Genomic DNA, 17,506 nt, shown 5'->3' with positions numbered 1-17,506 from the left:
ACGCCCAGACCCACACGGAAATTTATATCTCAGTCTGTTTTTGCCAGCGAAATCTGTTTTTTTTATAAAAAAGGTACAATCTTCATTTGTTTTGTAGAGCAGATGTGTAAATGCCACGCTAATTCATGTAAAGAGGGTAGAGTTAGCGTGTTTGCTTTTCGACGATTATATTTCTCTCCCTAACCTCTTTCTCTCTCTCCTCCTCAGCTGAAGAGCTCCAGTGAACCTCGGGGACACTCACTGTAAGGGACGGCAGACTTCGTTATATCTAATTTGCAAGCAATACATTTTCAGGTTAGATTTTCAGCTTGTTCCTATCACCTGCTAACTACTTCCCCAGATGAGTTAGGTGCAGGAAGAGGTGGGGTGGTGAGGTGAAAGAGAGAGAATGCAAATCAGATACCCTTGCTTCATTTCCACGGAGGGCGGGTCCAAAAAACTGACTGTCCAGCGCCCTGGGACATCTTTCTGATGTGAAGGACGCTGTACGATTATAATTTGTTGTGGTTGTAAGAATGTGGGTCTCACTGAGCACAGCCTGGGATCTGAACCTTGTGGTCTGTTATGGCCTGTCTATCACCACGTGTCTGGCAAGCACTTATAACATCTCAGAACGCTTTACAGTAATTAACGAGCGTAATGACATTATATTTGACAGTGATCACTATGTATTTGGCTATAAGTACACAGCTACTACGCTTGATAGTAAAATCCTGTTCAAGCGCATTGAGATGTTTCAACGATTTGATAAAGCGCTCGACATCAAAATCCTGATTATTATAAAGCACTTTGAGACGTTACCACACGCTGAGTGAGGTACCTATAAAAAGGCAAGTGCTTTCTTCCATTGATGGCTGGTATAAGAGCTACCTCTGCTGGTCATCAGTGAAATGTTCAGACTCTTCCAAGTGTATCGCTTGATGATGTTACGTGGATCATGCCCTCAGCACAAGGAAAATTCAGTCCCATTTTATTGAAGTGGTCATTTGTCAGCTCTGCTTTGATTCTCCTTTGATTTTGATGCTGTGTTAAGGGCAGGTGATAAACCTTATGGATGAAGCTTATGGATGAACTTTATGGATGAACTCTGGCACATCGTCCTTTCATTACTGGGGGTGGGAGGACGGACGGACGGACGGAGTGGGCGGGATCGATGATGATGGTGGCGGGGGAACACCATTAATCAAAGGGGAAACTCCTCAATGGGAACAGGGGTATGTGCCCCACTGCCGCTCTCCAATCTGATTCCCGTCAGTTTTCCCGTTGTGTCTGAGCTGGTGCTCACTCCTCCACTGGATCTCTCTATTCTAATCCCATTCCCTGCTCTTTTCCCCCATTATGTCGCCCACATTTCACCCACAGAATATACAGTCAAATCACTTTACATTATATTTTGTGAAATGCTTTGAGGCATCTTGAAGACATGATCAGGCGCTATATCAAATGCAACAACAATTTGCACTTATATAGCGCCCTCCATGCAGGGTAGCGGCTCAGAGCGCTTAACAGTGGCGGAGCCTGACTCCGAGCCGGGGGGAGGGGGGAGGTGGCTGTAAGCACGTGGGGTGGAGGGGGCGAGGGACGAGCAGGGGGGAGAGAAGGGGGAGTTGAGTGACCAACAGCTGGGTGGGGAGGGGGTTAAGGTAACGGGTGGTGAACTTCATCTAGGTGATTGTGATTGAGAGGGAGGAAGGAAAAATTTCTGGCAAAGGAGTGTAAGGAAGTGGTAGTGGCGAGAGCAGTGGCAGAGGGAGAAGGCGGTGTGGATGGTCTGGGTGGGGTGGAAGGGGACATGGTGGGGGAGGACAATGGAGCCAAGCGGATGTTTTAAATTTTTGAGGCAAAGAAGTCTAGGACTTCTTCACACTTGGGGTTTCACGTGAGGGTAGAGGGGGCTTGAGGGGGTGCACGGAGGAGGAGGTGATGGACGGCGGAAACAGCGTCTTTGGATTGCTGTTTGCCTCCAGGATGACTTTGGAGTAAAAGTCAGTTTTGGTCTGTGAAAGGGAGAGGCGGTGGGTGTGGAGGTGCTCGAGCCACAGCTGGCGGTGAATCGTGAGGCCGGATTTCTGCCATCTAGGCTCGAGCATCCGGGTTTGTGTTTTGAGTGAGCGGAGATGACTGTTGTACCAGGGGGAGCCGGTGGGTTTGGATTTCAGGAGAGCCAGGGAATTGAAGGTGGTGGGGGGAAGGTTATTCAGCAGCTTGACAGCTACATCAGGATCGCTGCAGGTGGAGGGCCAGAGGGAGAGGAGGTCCCAGGAAGAGAGGGTATTTGTGATGGTCTCAGGGGGAAGATTCTTCCAGGGCCAGAAAAAAATGGTGGAAGGTTTGGAAGAGGGGAGGGGGATGTGGGAGGAGAGGAGATGAGGAAGGGGTCCGAGATGGCCTTGTCCATGATTGACAGGTGGGGGAGCTGATGTGAAGGGTGAGGTTTAGGGAGGCGAGGAGGGCAATGAAACCCGAGGAGGTGATGCAAGGGGAGTTTAAGTGGAGGTTGAAATCTCCCATTATGAGCAGGTGTTCAGTGCAGAGGGACAGGGATGAGAGGAGAGAGGAGTTATCGGTGAGGAAGGAGCCAGGGACTGCTAAACTATGAGGACTTTGAGGGAGAGAGAGCAGGGATGGTAGAGAGTGAGGTGTTCAAAGGAGGAGAAATAACCAGAGTAATAGGGGGATAGACTAAGGGAAGAGATGAGGGCCACCCCGCTGCCATATTGGTTGAGACGGGGGGTGTGATGAAAGGTGTAGCCAGGAGTGGAGGCTTCAACAAGAGGGTTGGGGTCACCCGGGGAGAACCAGGTTTCCATAAGCCCAAGAATATCAATGTGCTCATCCAGGATGAGGTCATGGATAGTAAGGGCTTTGTTGGAGAGGGAGCGGACATTTTGGAGGGAAATGTGGATAGGTTTGCTGGTGGGCGTGGTGTTGGGGAGAGTGGTATGGAGAGGATTTGAGGTCATGAGGGAGAAGTGACCGTGGAGTTTGAGGAGTAGGGAGTGTTGGGGAGGGTATGGCTGAGGGAGGGGGCCGGGGTGTTTGCCTTTCGGAAGCGGTTACTGCGGAGAAAGTGAGCGATGGGACTGTTGGGGCGGCTGCTCTGGGACAACCAACGCCGGGAGCCACCATGGGCCTGGAGGAGGCTGCCCAGGCTGGAGCAGAGGGAGGTAATTTCAGCGCCTTGGGACGTCCTCCCGACGAGAAAGGCGCCCTATAAATGGAATCTTGTTGTTGTTGTTGTTGTTGTTGTAATGTGGGGTCCAGGAGAGAGAGAGAGAGAGAGAGAAGGCGAGGAGGGCGGTGGGAGAGAAGGACAGAGCGGGAATAGTGGAATGTGGGCGGTGGAAGCAGGAACATTTTCAGGGGGAGCGGCTCGGGTTGGGGTGGCAGCCCGCCCGGCTTTCATCGACCAAAACCTTCGACCCTCGCGTCTCCCGCTCGGTTTCCTGTGGTTTCCCGAGGCCCCGCCCTGCTCGCTGACTTGCGACTAAATACAAGGATTATTATTATTGTTAGTATTATTGTTATTATTATGTCGGTGCTGGTTGACGGTTGCCCCAATGCAAGCCTCTACTCCAATCCCGTTTCTCTGCTCTTTCCTTGTACGCTCTAATACTGTATTATTTTCACTCAATTATTTAACAAATTTTCGCCTACGTTGATGGTGAATCCCGTGAAGCTCTTTGAGACGTTTCAACGACGGATTGAGATGTTATTTTCAGATGCAAGGATTATTAATTCAAAGGATTCCCATATTCTTACAACCTTCTCCCTGGGTCCTGGCCAACAATCTTCCTGTTTAACTGGCACCAATTAAATCCCGAGGTTTGCTGACAAAAGCAGTGGCCGCACGTGAAAAGCAAGTTGTTACGAAGCACTTAGATGATTTGATGCGTTCAGGAGGAACAACAAGGCAAATCATTTTATTGGACACTCAGCACTTTCACAGCAAACCTTGGAATTTTTAAACTTTGTCACGTAGCTTAAGATGAATTGCTAGTTGGGGCAACTCCCAGCTCGAGTCCCAAACCCCTGATTGTCCAGGGAATTGGGACATCTTTCTGAAGTGAATAATAATAATAATAAAAATAATAGTAATCCTTGCGTTTCGTATAGCACTTTTCACACCTTCTAAACGTCTCAAAGCGCTTCACAGAATATACCGTAAAGTGAATTGACTGTATATTTGTGGGCGCTATACAAGTATAGTATGTTGTTGTTGTTATTGATTGAGTGCATTATTCGCGATGAAGCTGTTACCTCTCCGACCTACTATCCCCCTACTTACCTGCCCGAACCCTCCGTTCCTCTGGCTCCGGTCTGCTCCACATCCCCCGCCCCAACCGCCCTACCATCGGTGGTCGGGCCTTCAGCCTCTCAGCCCCGAGGCTCTGGAACTCTATTCCCCAGTGCATTCGCCGCTTCCTCCCTTTCCTCCTTCAAGGCCGGTCTCAAGACCTTTCTCTTTGACCGAGCCTTCAGCTCTCCTCTCGACTCTCTACCCCCTCCTCGCCCCCTCCCTTCCCTCCCCTCACCCTGACCATTTCCCCCCTCCTCGCTCCCTCCCTTCCCTCCCCTCACCCTGACCATTCCCCCCCTGCTCGGGTCTTGACCCAACTGTACAGCGCCTTGGGACGTCCTCCCGACGTGAAAGGCGCTCTATAAATGGAATCTTGTTGTTGTTGTACAGTAATTGCAGCCAATTGCGCACAGCAGTGTCCCACAAACAGTCGTGGATTGAGTGACCCAATGACTGACCAAGTGGAGTATGGATCAGACAACACTGAATTGATTGGCCAAATTAACTGTTTGCGTGCTGGAACATTCTATCATTGATTCTTCACTGAGTTCCTTTTTCAATCAGCTGCCAGGACGGACACAGACAAAACATCTCAGCCCTCCACAGCTGACTGCCACATCAGGTGTGAGCGGTGACGGGCTGTGAGAATCATATGGCACAGAAGGAGGCCATTCGGCCCATCGTACCTGTGCCAGCTCTTGAAAGGAGCTGTCCAAATTAATCCCACTCACCCACTCTCTCCCCACAGCCTTCCACATTTGTTCTCCCCAAATATCTATCCACTTCTCGCTTGAAATTCATCATCGAATCTGCTTCCACCACTAGTTTCAGACAATGCATTCCAGATCCGAACAACTCGCTGTGTGAAAACATTTCTCCTCGCCTCCCCTCCGGTTCCCGAGAAACCTGAGTCTGTCAGCTGGTTTGGATGGTTTGGTTCAGTGTTTAAAAGAGAGGATGTAGTCCTCCCGGTGTCTTATTTTAGGACTCCAAAGAATGTTGGTCCGAGTCAGAGTGGGAAAGCGATGGATTTGTGTATTGTGGATTTGTCACTGAGGTGATTCATTGCTGAGCTGTCAATAGCTCATCTCTTTATACACACACACACAGACACACACACACACAGATTGTCTCTCACCAGCACCTGTTCACGAGTAATACTAAAGGATATACTGTAAAGTGTAGTGACTGTACACAATAATACACTTCCATTAATACCCAATGATACCTGTGGCGCTTTTACAAAGGAAACAAAGCTTGACGGTCCCCAACACTCCCCCAGAGAGTTGATGATTCGAGTAGTTTTCAGCCTCGGCAGAAAGTGTGACCCACTTGAATCACAAGCGCGAGCTTTAATCATGAGCGCGCGAGGGGTCTCGATTGAGTGCGTTATTCGCGATGAAGCTGACATGTTACGTTGACTGGTTGGGAGTGGAGGGAGACAGGAAAGGGTGAGAAAGAGTTGGTTCGGAATTGTAAGCTTGCAGCGCACAGAGTACCACTGACCCCTTTCTGGGTGACAGAGAAGGTTCGTTAGCAAAATTCCTTTAGCAGTGGGATAGAGGGGGTGGGGGTGAAGGGGCAGCTGTCAGGTGGATGGACAGTGAGGCAGAAAATTCCATTCCCAACATGTCAAAAGATTCCACAAGTGTCACGGCCTGTAGCTATCTGCAGGGAAAATGAGAGTCAGGGATTGAATTAGGAGCGGAGCAGTGTGGAGTGAATTAATTTCCTGCAGTCTCCGTGGTGAGCAGCAGCTAGGCGAGCAATCAGAAAAGTCAATTCAAAACCCCCCGTCTCCAATTAGATTTAATAAAAAAGAACCATCTGACTCCCTCGCAGTGTCAGGGAGATCGTGGGATTCACCGACTGACTCAGACTCGACGGTGAGAAGGAATTGAGGCCTGTAATGTAATGGTTAGCCCGCTCGCCTCACAAGCGAGAGGACCTGGGCAGGGCGAAACCTTAGGCAAGTTTCCTTACTCCACACGCCTCTGTTTACCGAGCAGGAAGTAGGAACCCAGTTGTTAGTCGATTGGTGGATCACTTTATGGGGGTAATAATCCCTCCCCCCAAAATTATAATAATTCATTTACAGCCATGAATGACCACGACGCTTTGTGGGACACTGCCGTGCGCAATTGGCTGCCCACAAAATCCCCAGTCACTCCACTTTACACTCTATTCTGTGAAGCGTTTCGAGAGTCTCAGCAACATGATAAGGCGCAATATCAAACGCAAGAATTATTATTATTTTTTTCAGACGGGAATATTGTCTTTTAAAACAAATCTGTGCCTCCAACTCCCTCCACCTTTGGTGATCTACAGCAACTTGTGTTTATACAGCACCCTTCACATAGGATACATGTCTCGGAGCGCTGCGTGGCAGCAGGGATTGGACTTCGAGCAAAATCAACTGATTTATATGTGAATATGCCATCCTCACACCCTCCTCAGTGTAATCTGTACCTAATAATAACAAGAATCCTCACATTCGACTCAGCAGTTATGATGTCGAACCATCTCACAACTTTGCGTTGTGAATCGCTGTCAATCGGTCAAACAGTCATGAAGGGAATGACCATTTTATCTGGAGAAACTACCTCTTTAATGTCTACCTGATCAGGTACGGATGGGACCTCGGTTGAATTCCACCTCCCAACAAAGCAGCACTCCCCCACCACCCCACCACCCCACCCCCGTTCCTGCACTGGAACATCAGCCTAACTTTGAGCTCAAAGTGAACCCACAACGTTACGGTTGGTAGATAGGAGTGCCAGACTGTTGTTTTGACTGTTCTGCTCTTATCAAGCAACACGATTTGCATTTATTTGGCACCTTTCACGTCAGGAAGACTTCTCAAAGCACGTGACACTGATCTCTGATCTCTGAGCACTCGAGCTGTGGAGTGGGAGCCAAAAGGGGGAGGGGAATGATAACTAAAAGTGCCGTCAAAGAGGTACAAACCATTTTTAAGCCCTCGGTTTCATGGCTCTGAGGCGAGAGGGCTACCAGTTGAACCAAGGTCAAGTGTATTGAGGGGTGTTTATCAGCAGAGCTGTTCTGACGATGTTATTTCCGCTGTGACTGACTCGACAGTACATTCCTCGCATGTACGTATAGATGGGAGGAAGTGGGCTAACGGCTGTGTATAAGAAAAGTAGCAAAGAGAGAGAGAGAGCAACGGTAATGGTCTAAGGTGGTAGGAGTACAATCTCCGTCAGTCCCTTTATCTTTGCAGTCGACCTTTGACACAACCCCCATGTGTGAGATGCGAAGCTCCCTATCTCTCATCTGAGCCATTGTGTGCTGCTTTGCAATGTTATCTGTTACCTTAGTAACTGAGATATTCTTTGATTCCTATCAAATTGAAGTCTTCCCATTTCTGTTTGCTTTCGATTGCAATTTCTTTTTCTGTCGGTGAATCTTTTGGGCTCATTGAAGCGAGACACCAAATCCGGTATAATAATAATAATAATAATCCTGACATTTGATATATCCCCTATATATCCTCAGTGTCAGTGACAGTGACAATCTCAGATAAAATTCGTCACTCACTTCATGTTGGGACATTGCTGCCACATTTGCCTACAAATACACAGTCACTCCACTTTGCAGTAGATTCTGTGAAGCACTTTGAGATGTCCTCCTTACGTGAAATGCAGTTTAACAAATGCAAGGATCATTATTATTATTATTATTATCTGGCGAGATTGTTGGCCAGGAGACTGAGAAAAGCTCCCTGCGCTTTTCGAATAGAGCCACGGGATCGTTAATGCCCACCTGGGACCTCGGTTTCACGACTCATCCGAAGAACAGCACCTCTGACAGTGCAGCACATACCCAGCGCTGTACTGTACTGGAGTGTCAGCCTATTATAAGATCAAAGTCCTAATGTGTGCAAATGATTGTGTTTTTGAATGAGGTGTCTTACTTTTGAACCACGAAGTGTAGTTTGTGTGATCCACCAGATGGCAGTAGGGAATCATTGCAAGGCTCGAGGTTGTCTCTCAATGAAAATAGAATTCATGTGTCTCAAATGAACCAGCGTGAAATGCGATAACTGAGCCTAGAGGGGACGGTCGTTCAGTTTCAGGGAAATTACTTGAGTTACCGCAAATGGATAATGTATATCCCCAAAACTAATGTAAATGCAACTACAGCGAGTCTGTAAATGACACACATGAACGGCATGGTTCTCCCCTCTGGGCACTCTCACCGTAATTTCCAACTGTTCACTTCTGTTATTTCTTGGTGTCCTTATCGTAGCTGATCTGTGGGGTGGGTGGGGGAAGAGAGAGTTTCCTACCTTGGCCCACCAGTAGCACACTTGCTCTCTGGCTCAGAAAATTGTAGACTTGTAAGAGATCTGTAGCTTAGTGATTAGAACAGTCGCCTCGCAAGCGAGAGACCTGGGTTCGATTCCTGGGTGGGCGAAACGTTGGGCAAGTTTCCTTACTTTACACGCCTCTGTTCACCTAGCAGTAAGTAGGAACCCGGTTGTTAGTCGATTGGCGGATCGCTTTTCTGGCCTTTAAAAAAATAATAATAGTAATAATAATTTGGTCACTCAATCCACGGGACACTGCTGTGCGCAATTGGCTGCTGCAGTTTGGCAACAAAATATACAGTCAAGTCACTTGATGGTGATATTCTGTGAGACGTCATTGAGACGTCTCGAAGACGTGAAAAGGCGCTATATCAAACGCAAGTATTATTATCTTTATTGAATGCTTAGATAGGGCTTGAATCCACCCTGGGACCTGGTCTCCCAGTCAACGCCGAAACATCAGTGCAGGAGGAGTCACTGCATTTTGACAGGAGTCACCCTTGGAAGCAACATTAAGCCGAGGTCCTGTCTGCTACTCCTTCCAAGGATTTATGGCTGTTTGTGAGACAATGCAGTGTGGAAATGTGTTGTCTGATTCACCCACAAAATGGAGTCACTAAGTGGTATACTGGGAACTCTGTGTGTGTGTGTGTGTGTGTGTGGGATGGGGTGGGGTGGGTTTGGAGGAGTTTCACTGGTTGCTAAAATTCCGTTAAGGTTTTCTTCCGGTGTCGTGGCCAATGATTCCAGGTAGGATTCTTGATTTAGCCCATTTTGGCTGCTTGTGGGACATTAATGCACTCAAATGTGCTTCCAAATTAGGACTGCATTCAAGCATTATTTGCGCAATCTTCAAATTTACATCAAAATGTCCTCACGCACTGAGAGCAGGTGGACTTTCAGGCCTGCTGTGTTTTACTGCCATCTGACAAACCTCAGGAGAGCAACCATTCACTTTGTTCACTTTGTTGTGCAAAAAACCATGGAGAATGAGGAAGAGCCCATCGTGTTTAAGAGGCTATAATCTCACTGAGGCCTTCGCAGAGCTTCCTACATCATGAGAGAGAGAAGGTGGAAGGGTTATAGCCATCATCAGAAGCAGTGATCTTGCCTTGGAATGGATGCGTCTGATCCTTTAATAACACACAGGCAGGCGGTATCTGGGCCAATATTCAGTCTTTGCTCTTATCTTTTGGCCGTAGGTAGAGAGATCCTGATTGAATCACGGCGATCCCCTGAACAGAGAGCTTGGGGTGTAATCACTGCATGGTTATCAGGAGATAGATCTGTAGCTGCTTATCTCAAAGTGACATTCAACTTACACTATGGAGCTGATATCCCTCCAGCTCCTAAATTGACTTTGCTAACTGCTGAGCACGGGGGTTGGGTGCAGCGGGATATGAGCGAGTGACTATTGCTGGGGAAGAGGTGAGGGCGTCTCTCTCTCTCTCTCTCTGTCACTCTCTCAGACTGAGCTGGCTCCAAGGTGATGTGCCTGGCAATGGGATATTGGCATCGACTCAACCCTTAGCAGGGTACCTGGGAGACCGCTTCCTGAGCCGGGCAGGGCCGCAGGACTCCAAGCCAGTGATACAATACAATTTATTTTTCAGTTGTGGGGAGGGAGCTGAAGAGGGTGAGGGTTGAAGGGGGAAGATTTACTGAAAACGCGGTCAAGAGGTAAGTTTTAAGACGGGCTATAAAAGTGTCGGCGGGTGGGGGGGGGAGAGCGAGCAGGAGCGTTGCAGAGTTCCAGAGACAACGACTAGGGCACTGGGGGCAAGGATTCTTCACACTCGGCTTCCGTTAACTCTGCAAGCCAAGGTTGGGTACAACAACAACAACAGCAACTTGCATTTATATCCCAGAGAGCTGCCCAGTGTAGTCTTAGCTGAATGAGCAGCTCAAAGCTAGCGGGACAGCTTTCAGGATGGCAAGCTATGCGGTTTTACCTGGTTCCACTCCAGCAGTTACCCCAAAGCACACACTGATGTCCTCAAACCTTGGCTCTTGCCAAGCTGCGACGAATGCTTGCCAGCGTTAGGTAAACAGGATGCATCCCTCCAGGCATTCCATCACAGACAAAGAGAAGTTTTACTGCACATGTGGAATTCTCTTTCTCCCTTCAGCCCTTGGCCAACCATCCCTGAAAATACAAGTCATCACTCACTTCCGCGGCTGTTTGTTTGCACATTGCTGCGGTCTGCAAATTGCTGCCGTGTTCGCCCACAAAATACACAGTCGCTAGATTTTACAACAACAATAAAATTACCTTTGCAAAGCGCCTTTCACATCGGGAGGGCCTCCCAGGGCACTGGACAGCCAAGGATTTGAAGAGACTCTGGGATGGTGTGTTCCAACGAGGAGGGGTCAGAAAGGCTGAAGGCTCAGTTACTGATGGTGGGGTGGGGCTGGGCCAAGGGGAGCATGGAGCAGGCCAGGGTCTGCTGGGCTGAGGGACTGCTAGACAGGTTGATACAATAAATCCTGTGAAACCCTTCGAGACGTCTTGACGATGTGATAAGGTGCTATATCAAAAAGCAAGGATTCTTGTTCTGGCGTTTACGTGTTTGGTCGACTGGAACAGCCCTGAAGGAGCAAAAGGTGCAAATTGCCATCGGACAGAGATAAAGAAAGCCGGCACTTCTTGGGTGATGATGTGACAGGCTGAAGCTATCGACTCCCTGTCCAAATCTGATGTCGGAAGAAAGCAGTTTAATACCTCGAAATCTGCTCCATGTAAAAAAAATTGTACTTTTATCACCTAAGCACAGCACGTAGCTGCTTTCATGAATTTTACGTGCGACAGAGTCCGCCGAGGAGCCAGTTTTTGACAGCTATCTAAAAAGAATGGTAAATGGGTCTGCTGACTCCTTCAATACCGAGGTCAGAAGAAAGTACTTCAATGCCATTTTGGAACAATGTTAAAAAAGTAGTAAATAAAAAAAATCGTTTTCACGTTTCGGTTTTGTTGTGTTTTTAAGAATGTGGGGTGGGGCGGGGGGGTGGGGGGGGATGCCAGGAAGAGAGTAATGAAGGGCTCAGTAGCCTGTCTCAGTCAGTAATAATAATAGTCCTTGCATTTGATACAGCGCCTTATCACGTGGGCATAACATCTCTGATTTTCACAGGATTAACTGTAAAGTCGAACGACTGTGTATTTTGTGGGCTAACACGGCAGCCAATTTTCACGCTGCAATGTCCCACAAACTGTCTTGAAGCGAATGACCGGTTTTATCTGGGGGATTATTGGCCAGGACACTGGGAGAACCTCGATGGGATATTTAAAGTCCACCCGAATAGGCAGACGGAACCTCGGTTTGAAGAACGGATCTCTGACATCGCAGCCTAGACTGTGAGCTCAAAGTCCTGATGCGTCCACAATCTTCTGACTTGGGAGTTGAGAGCACTACCAACTGAGCCAGGTTGACACTCTTTAAAATGTCTTCTCGTGCTATACTTCACAACAATAATAATAATGATCTTTGCATTTGATATAGCGCTTTTCACGTCTTCCAGATGTCTCAAAGCGCTTCAAGAATATGCTGTAAAGTGAATTGACCGTATATTTGTGGGCGAACGCGGCAGCCAATTGCGCACAGCAATGTCCCACAAACAGTCGTGGATTGAAAATGACCAATTTATTAATGTTTTTTGTTTTTGGAGGGATTATTATTATGAAATGAATCCAAGAATACTAAAGGAAATCAATGAATTACAGGAAAGGGTGCCTGAAATGTTTACAGTCCACTAACTACAAAATGTTGGTCACCAGATTTGCTACAAGATGGTGGCGACGGAAAAAAAATCATTATAAAAGAGACAATTTAAGCGATGGACAGAAACAAAGAAAAAAAAACAATCTTTTACGGTGAAAGGCCCTGTACAAACACAAGTTGCGGACACTCTTCGAGAGTAAGTACGCTTTGCGCAGTTGGGGAACGGACACAGAACAGCATCTGACGTGAAACAACTTTCATCCCACAGCACGGAAAGGCAGGGGGCTATTATCATCCAGCAACAGGCGTGTGCAAAGATTTCTGCAATAATAGAGTTCTGTGATGGAGGGTGAAATGCATTTATAGGTCACGGGAGGTTAATATAAAGGTTTTTCAGGAAGATACAAGGAAGAATGATGGCTGTCAGGAGGCAGGAGAACAGAGGCTCTGAACTGATACTCATTTGGCAGGAACTTTCCGTTGCTAATGATAAAAGCAGCTTTTCCTCTCAGCCACAGACAAGTGCACTTTGTACAGGGCCAGGGTGCAGAATGATAATACACCTCTCAGGAACAAAACCCACTGGAACCCAATAAGTGTGCATTTCCAACACCTTCGCCAACACCAAGTACTCCCTGCGTGAAGAGTGCTATTATATAAATGCAAGTTGTTGTTGTTGTTGTTGTACTGTGCCCGAGAGATAGGGTTAGAGTCAAGTCAACATTTTACAAACAGATTTATTCTGCAGGCTATGAAGAGCAAATAAAAACCATGGTGAGGATGACGATAAAAAAACATCAACTCTGGTCTCAAACCCCAGCATTTCATTGCTTGTATAAATCCAGCTGCCGTCAATCTATTTTTACTCAACTTAATTGAGCCCTTTACTGGGATGTACTGCCAGTGTCCTGGCTCACAATCTATTTCTTTTGTCTTGGAAAGTTTCCTTTAAATCTCGTACTTCCCTCCTCAGTGTCTACCACCAGTGTGCTGAGACATTTAGATCTGTACGCTTTGGGGGAGTGGGGTGGAGCAATCTGTTTGCCAATTGCTGTCATCTTTATTATTATTATTACTATTATTATTACTATCTTTGTTGCATTGGTAATTCCGCTAACGAACAATCTTGTTGAGGGTGTGACCTTGTTGACCAGGCTGGACCTGGATGAGTAGGAATCTTCTACTTTCAATGTTCCAATAGAAAGTAGAAGATTAGGTTGACTTTACGTCATGATCCTCATTCCATGGACTTTTGCACCTCACTTGGATGGAAAAGGATGGCTGCTAGCGCTAATTTCCAGCCAATCGAATGACAATATCTGTGGATTTGGCTCCATTCTCCAACAAGACTTTCCTATTTTGACCATGTTATATCCCACCGAAGTGAAAGGCGCTGTACAAATGTAAAATTTGTATTTATTGCATTAATACCAGCCAGGAGCCGGGGAGATAGAGAAGCTTTTAAAAACTGTTCATCAAAAAATCCCCCCAAAAGACTATGATTAGAAAAATTACACACAGTGCAGATAAAATAATTTGCTTCAGGACCCGCCACCTTTCAGTTTCTCTTTTTCTCTTAAAATTATACAGCACAGAAGGAGGCCATTCGGCCCATCGAGTCTGTGCTGTGCTCTTTGAAAAGAGTGCCTTGCCTTGTCTTTTCTCTTTCTACCTCTCCCCTTTGCCTCCTTCTCTCTTCTCACTCTCACAAAATCTTTCTTCTCGACCCCTTCTCTCTTTCTTCTCTCTCTCTCTCTCGCTCTCGCTCTCTTTCTCTCTCTCTCGCTCTTCAATTTATTCCCAAGCCATTCTCCCGCTCCACATCTGTGCAATTTTCAGTCATTATTTCTTACTTCTTCTTTGCTACTTGCTTATTTTCTGCTGTGCTTCCAAGATGAATTTGCATTTCCTTTACTCTAGGATATTCTCCAACTCTTGAGACTTTATCTCATGTTTCGATTCTATATTCTTTTCATGTCCTCTCGCGTTTTTGTTGTCAATTTCCTTGCTCAAGCTCAGCATTTTTCCTCTCTCTCCTCACGTCTCACTCTCGCTTCATCGACTGTGTTAGTTTCTGATAGACTCGGTTCGTTAGTTGATTGGCGTAATGCTTTCCAGAGGTGATAATCCCTTAAAAAATAATAATAATAATAATAAATTGGTCACTCGATCCACGATTCTTTGTGGGACACCGTTGTGTGCAACTGGCTGCCACGTTTTTCCCACTTTAATAATAATAATAATCCTTGCATTTGATATAGCGCTCTTCACGTCAGGAGGACGTCCCAAAGCGCTTCACAGAACTCACTGTAAAGTGAATTGACTGTATACTTGTGGGCGAACGCGGCAGCCAATTGCGCACAGCAAAGTCCCACAAACAGTCGTAGATTGAAAATGACCAATTTATTATTTTTTTTGTTTTTTTGGAGGGATTATTATTAGGCTCTGTGTGGAGTAAGGAAACTTGCCCAAGGTTTCGCCCTCTGCCTGGAATTGAACTCAGGTCTCTCGCTTGCAAAGCGAGTGCTCTAACCACTGAGCTACAGGACTCCTAAGAGCTACTTACTGTATATTCTGTGAAGGGCTTTGAGACACCTCAACGACGTGATATGGCACTGTATCAATTGTAAGGATTATTATTGTTATTATTATTAGACTCAGTCTCCATCCCAGTTGTGTGTGGTTTGGATTCCGCCCGTCTTGCTTGTGGCAAGTTGCTGCTCCTGTATTTATTAGTTTTCCTGTTTGCTTTGTTTGTCATATTGGACTCTCTGTCACTAGGCTGCACTGTGTTCCCATCTTTATCTTAGCTCCGTTGGTAGCTTTCTCGCCTCTGGGTCAGAAGGTTGCTGATTGAAACCCCACTGAGCTTACAGTTGACATTCTAGTCATCCTTAGGATGAGATGCTAAATCATGTTCCCGCGGGCTCGCTTGGGTGAATGTTAAAGCTCCTGTGGGATTTGAAAAGAGAAGGGAGTTTTTCTGGTGTCTTGGCCAACAAACAAATAAATAAATTTTAAAAAACGGTCTTTCACTTAATGGCTATTCGCGAGACATTGCTGTGTGTAAGTTGGCTGCTGTGTACACCTACAAGTGTAGTGAACGTAATTTATAGCAATCACCTTGAAGAGTTGTGATTTTATAGGCTCTGTATCAAATAGAATTACCGTCTGCAATTGGCAGCCGCGTTTCACCCGCAAGTGACACAGTCAATCCACTCTACAATATATTCTGCGAAGTGGCTTGAGATGTCTCAACATCGTGGTGAGGCACTGTATCCAATGCAAAAATCATAATTCTTATTAGAAGGGTTTCATTATGTATGCCCTTTACTTTCACAGACCCGCAATGGACGACAGAGACGGATGGGAAGAGCCCGACCCGGCTCCATCTCTGGCTCATTCAGTGACAAATAATAACAATAATAATAAATGATAATCCTTCCATCTAATACGGCGCAGCTTTCATTTCGGGAGAACGTCTCAAAGGCTAATCGCCCGGCGAGGTAATGTGGTGAAGTGTTCACCTCTATCCAGCTCTGCTTGGTGCAGACAGGGCTGCATCAGTTGAGCGAGCGCTATTGTTCCAGCCGTCACTTTCTTTGAGCCTTGGTCACTTCGCACAGTTCCTAATCGCTACATTATCGCCGAACAATGAACACTCGAGCCGACGACAATTCAGTGCAGTCGATTGCGAGCGTGCTTTTAAAATAATATATCTGTGAGAGCTTAGCGTGAGCCAAAGGCATGAGTCATTAGATTAACAGCGCGACAATCTTTCACACTGCTGTGCGCTTTGCACAGAAATGATTTCATTGTGAGTGCATTGGCATTGAATTGCTATCTGCTCAGTTGTTGCTGCAGTAAATTGACGGCTGGTGCTGTGGGGACGTTCAGAGGCTCTGCTACAGATTCTTTCACCCTTTCCCAGGAGTTTCAATTGCTGATTGAGCCGCTACTGAGGTAAACGAAAGCCAAAGAAAGCCACAATGTGTTTGTTCCTGGCTACGGGCTATGAAATATATCAAGATCCAGGTGATTTATATTTCGCCCACAAAATATACAGTCAATTCACTTTGCAGCACATTCTATGAAACGCTTTCAGACGTGATAAGGCGCCATGTCAAAATTCAAGGATTATTCTCATTATTATTTAGTCTGGCTCAGTTGGTATCACTCTCGTCTCCGAGTCCGAAGGTTGTGGGCTCAAACCCAACGTGGGGGGCTTTGAACTCACATAATTGTTGACCAGGACACCAGGAGAAACTCTCTTCTCTTTATGAATAGTGGCCACGGGATCTTTAACGTCCGCCTGAACAGGCAGACCGGTCCTGGGTTTTAACGTTTCATCCGAAGGACGGTGTCTCCGAGAACCTAGCGCTGTGTTGGTGCGTCAGCCTAGCCCAGACTGTAAGGTCAACGTCCTGATGTGGGAGCTCGAACCCACAACCTCCTGACTCGGAGACGAGGGTGGCTCAAACTGGGCCAGGCTGAGAATACGTACCACTGAGGGTTGGTCACACTGTATATGACTCAACAGTGAGTGGTGTTTGACTTGCAAGCTATTGGAAACGTATTGTAAGGTTGCCATCTACTGATTTAGCTCAGCTTGAGTTGCGAACACACATAACTCCAGGCAGCGGGCATCTCGCTCTTGGACAGGACTGCGGTGGTCAAATGTGGGCTCTTAGATCACTCAGCCTCGACACAGCGCTCACCCCTCAGCTCTTCTGCTAATGGAAGCAGTACTCGGTTTCTCGCTGAACCTAACGCAAGTGGCAGGGCGCGTCCACAAGATTCCAACATTCAGGAAGCATTTGTGTGCAGCGCTTTTGCCCCGGGAGATGGAGCGGGCAGGGTGGTGCAGTCCACAATCGGGTGGACTTTGAGTGGAAGAAGCAAGTTGGCTAAGTTTCCCTCGCTCCCGCATCTCACTTGCGTTTTTAGCCCCAGAAATTCCGCGGCTCAGTAATTTGACCGTCCTTGACAATCCCTGGTTATAATGCAGAGTTTCGCCCATAAAGTTCCCAATTAGCTCACTAGCCAGCATGGGATTCTGGCTGATACTGTGTAACCGTGTGAGCTCGTGCGGGCTGCCATACAACATCCAGGGACGCAATTTGCTGCAGAGACCTGGTGCTGATTGTGATTACGAAG

This window comes from Callorhinchus milii, unplaced genomic scaffold (assembly GCF_018977255.1).
Source record: "Callorhinchus milii isolate IMCB2004 unplaced genomic scaffold, IMCB_Cmil_1.0 Scaffold10, whole genome shotgun sequence".
In the NCBI taxonomy this organism is placed as follows: Eukaryota; Metazoa; Chordata; class Chondrichthyes; order Chimaeriformes; family Callorhinchidae; genus Callorhinchus; species Callorhinchus milii.
This window is presented reverse-complemented; position numbering follows the sequence as displayed.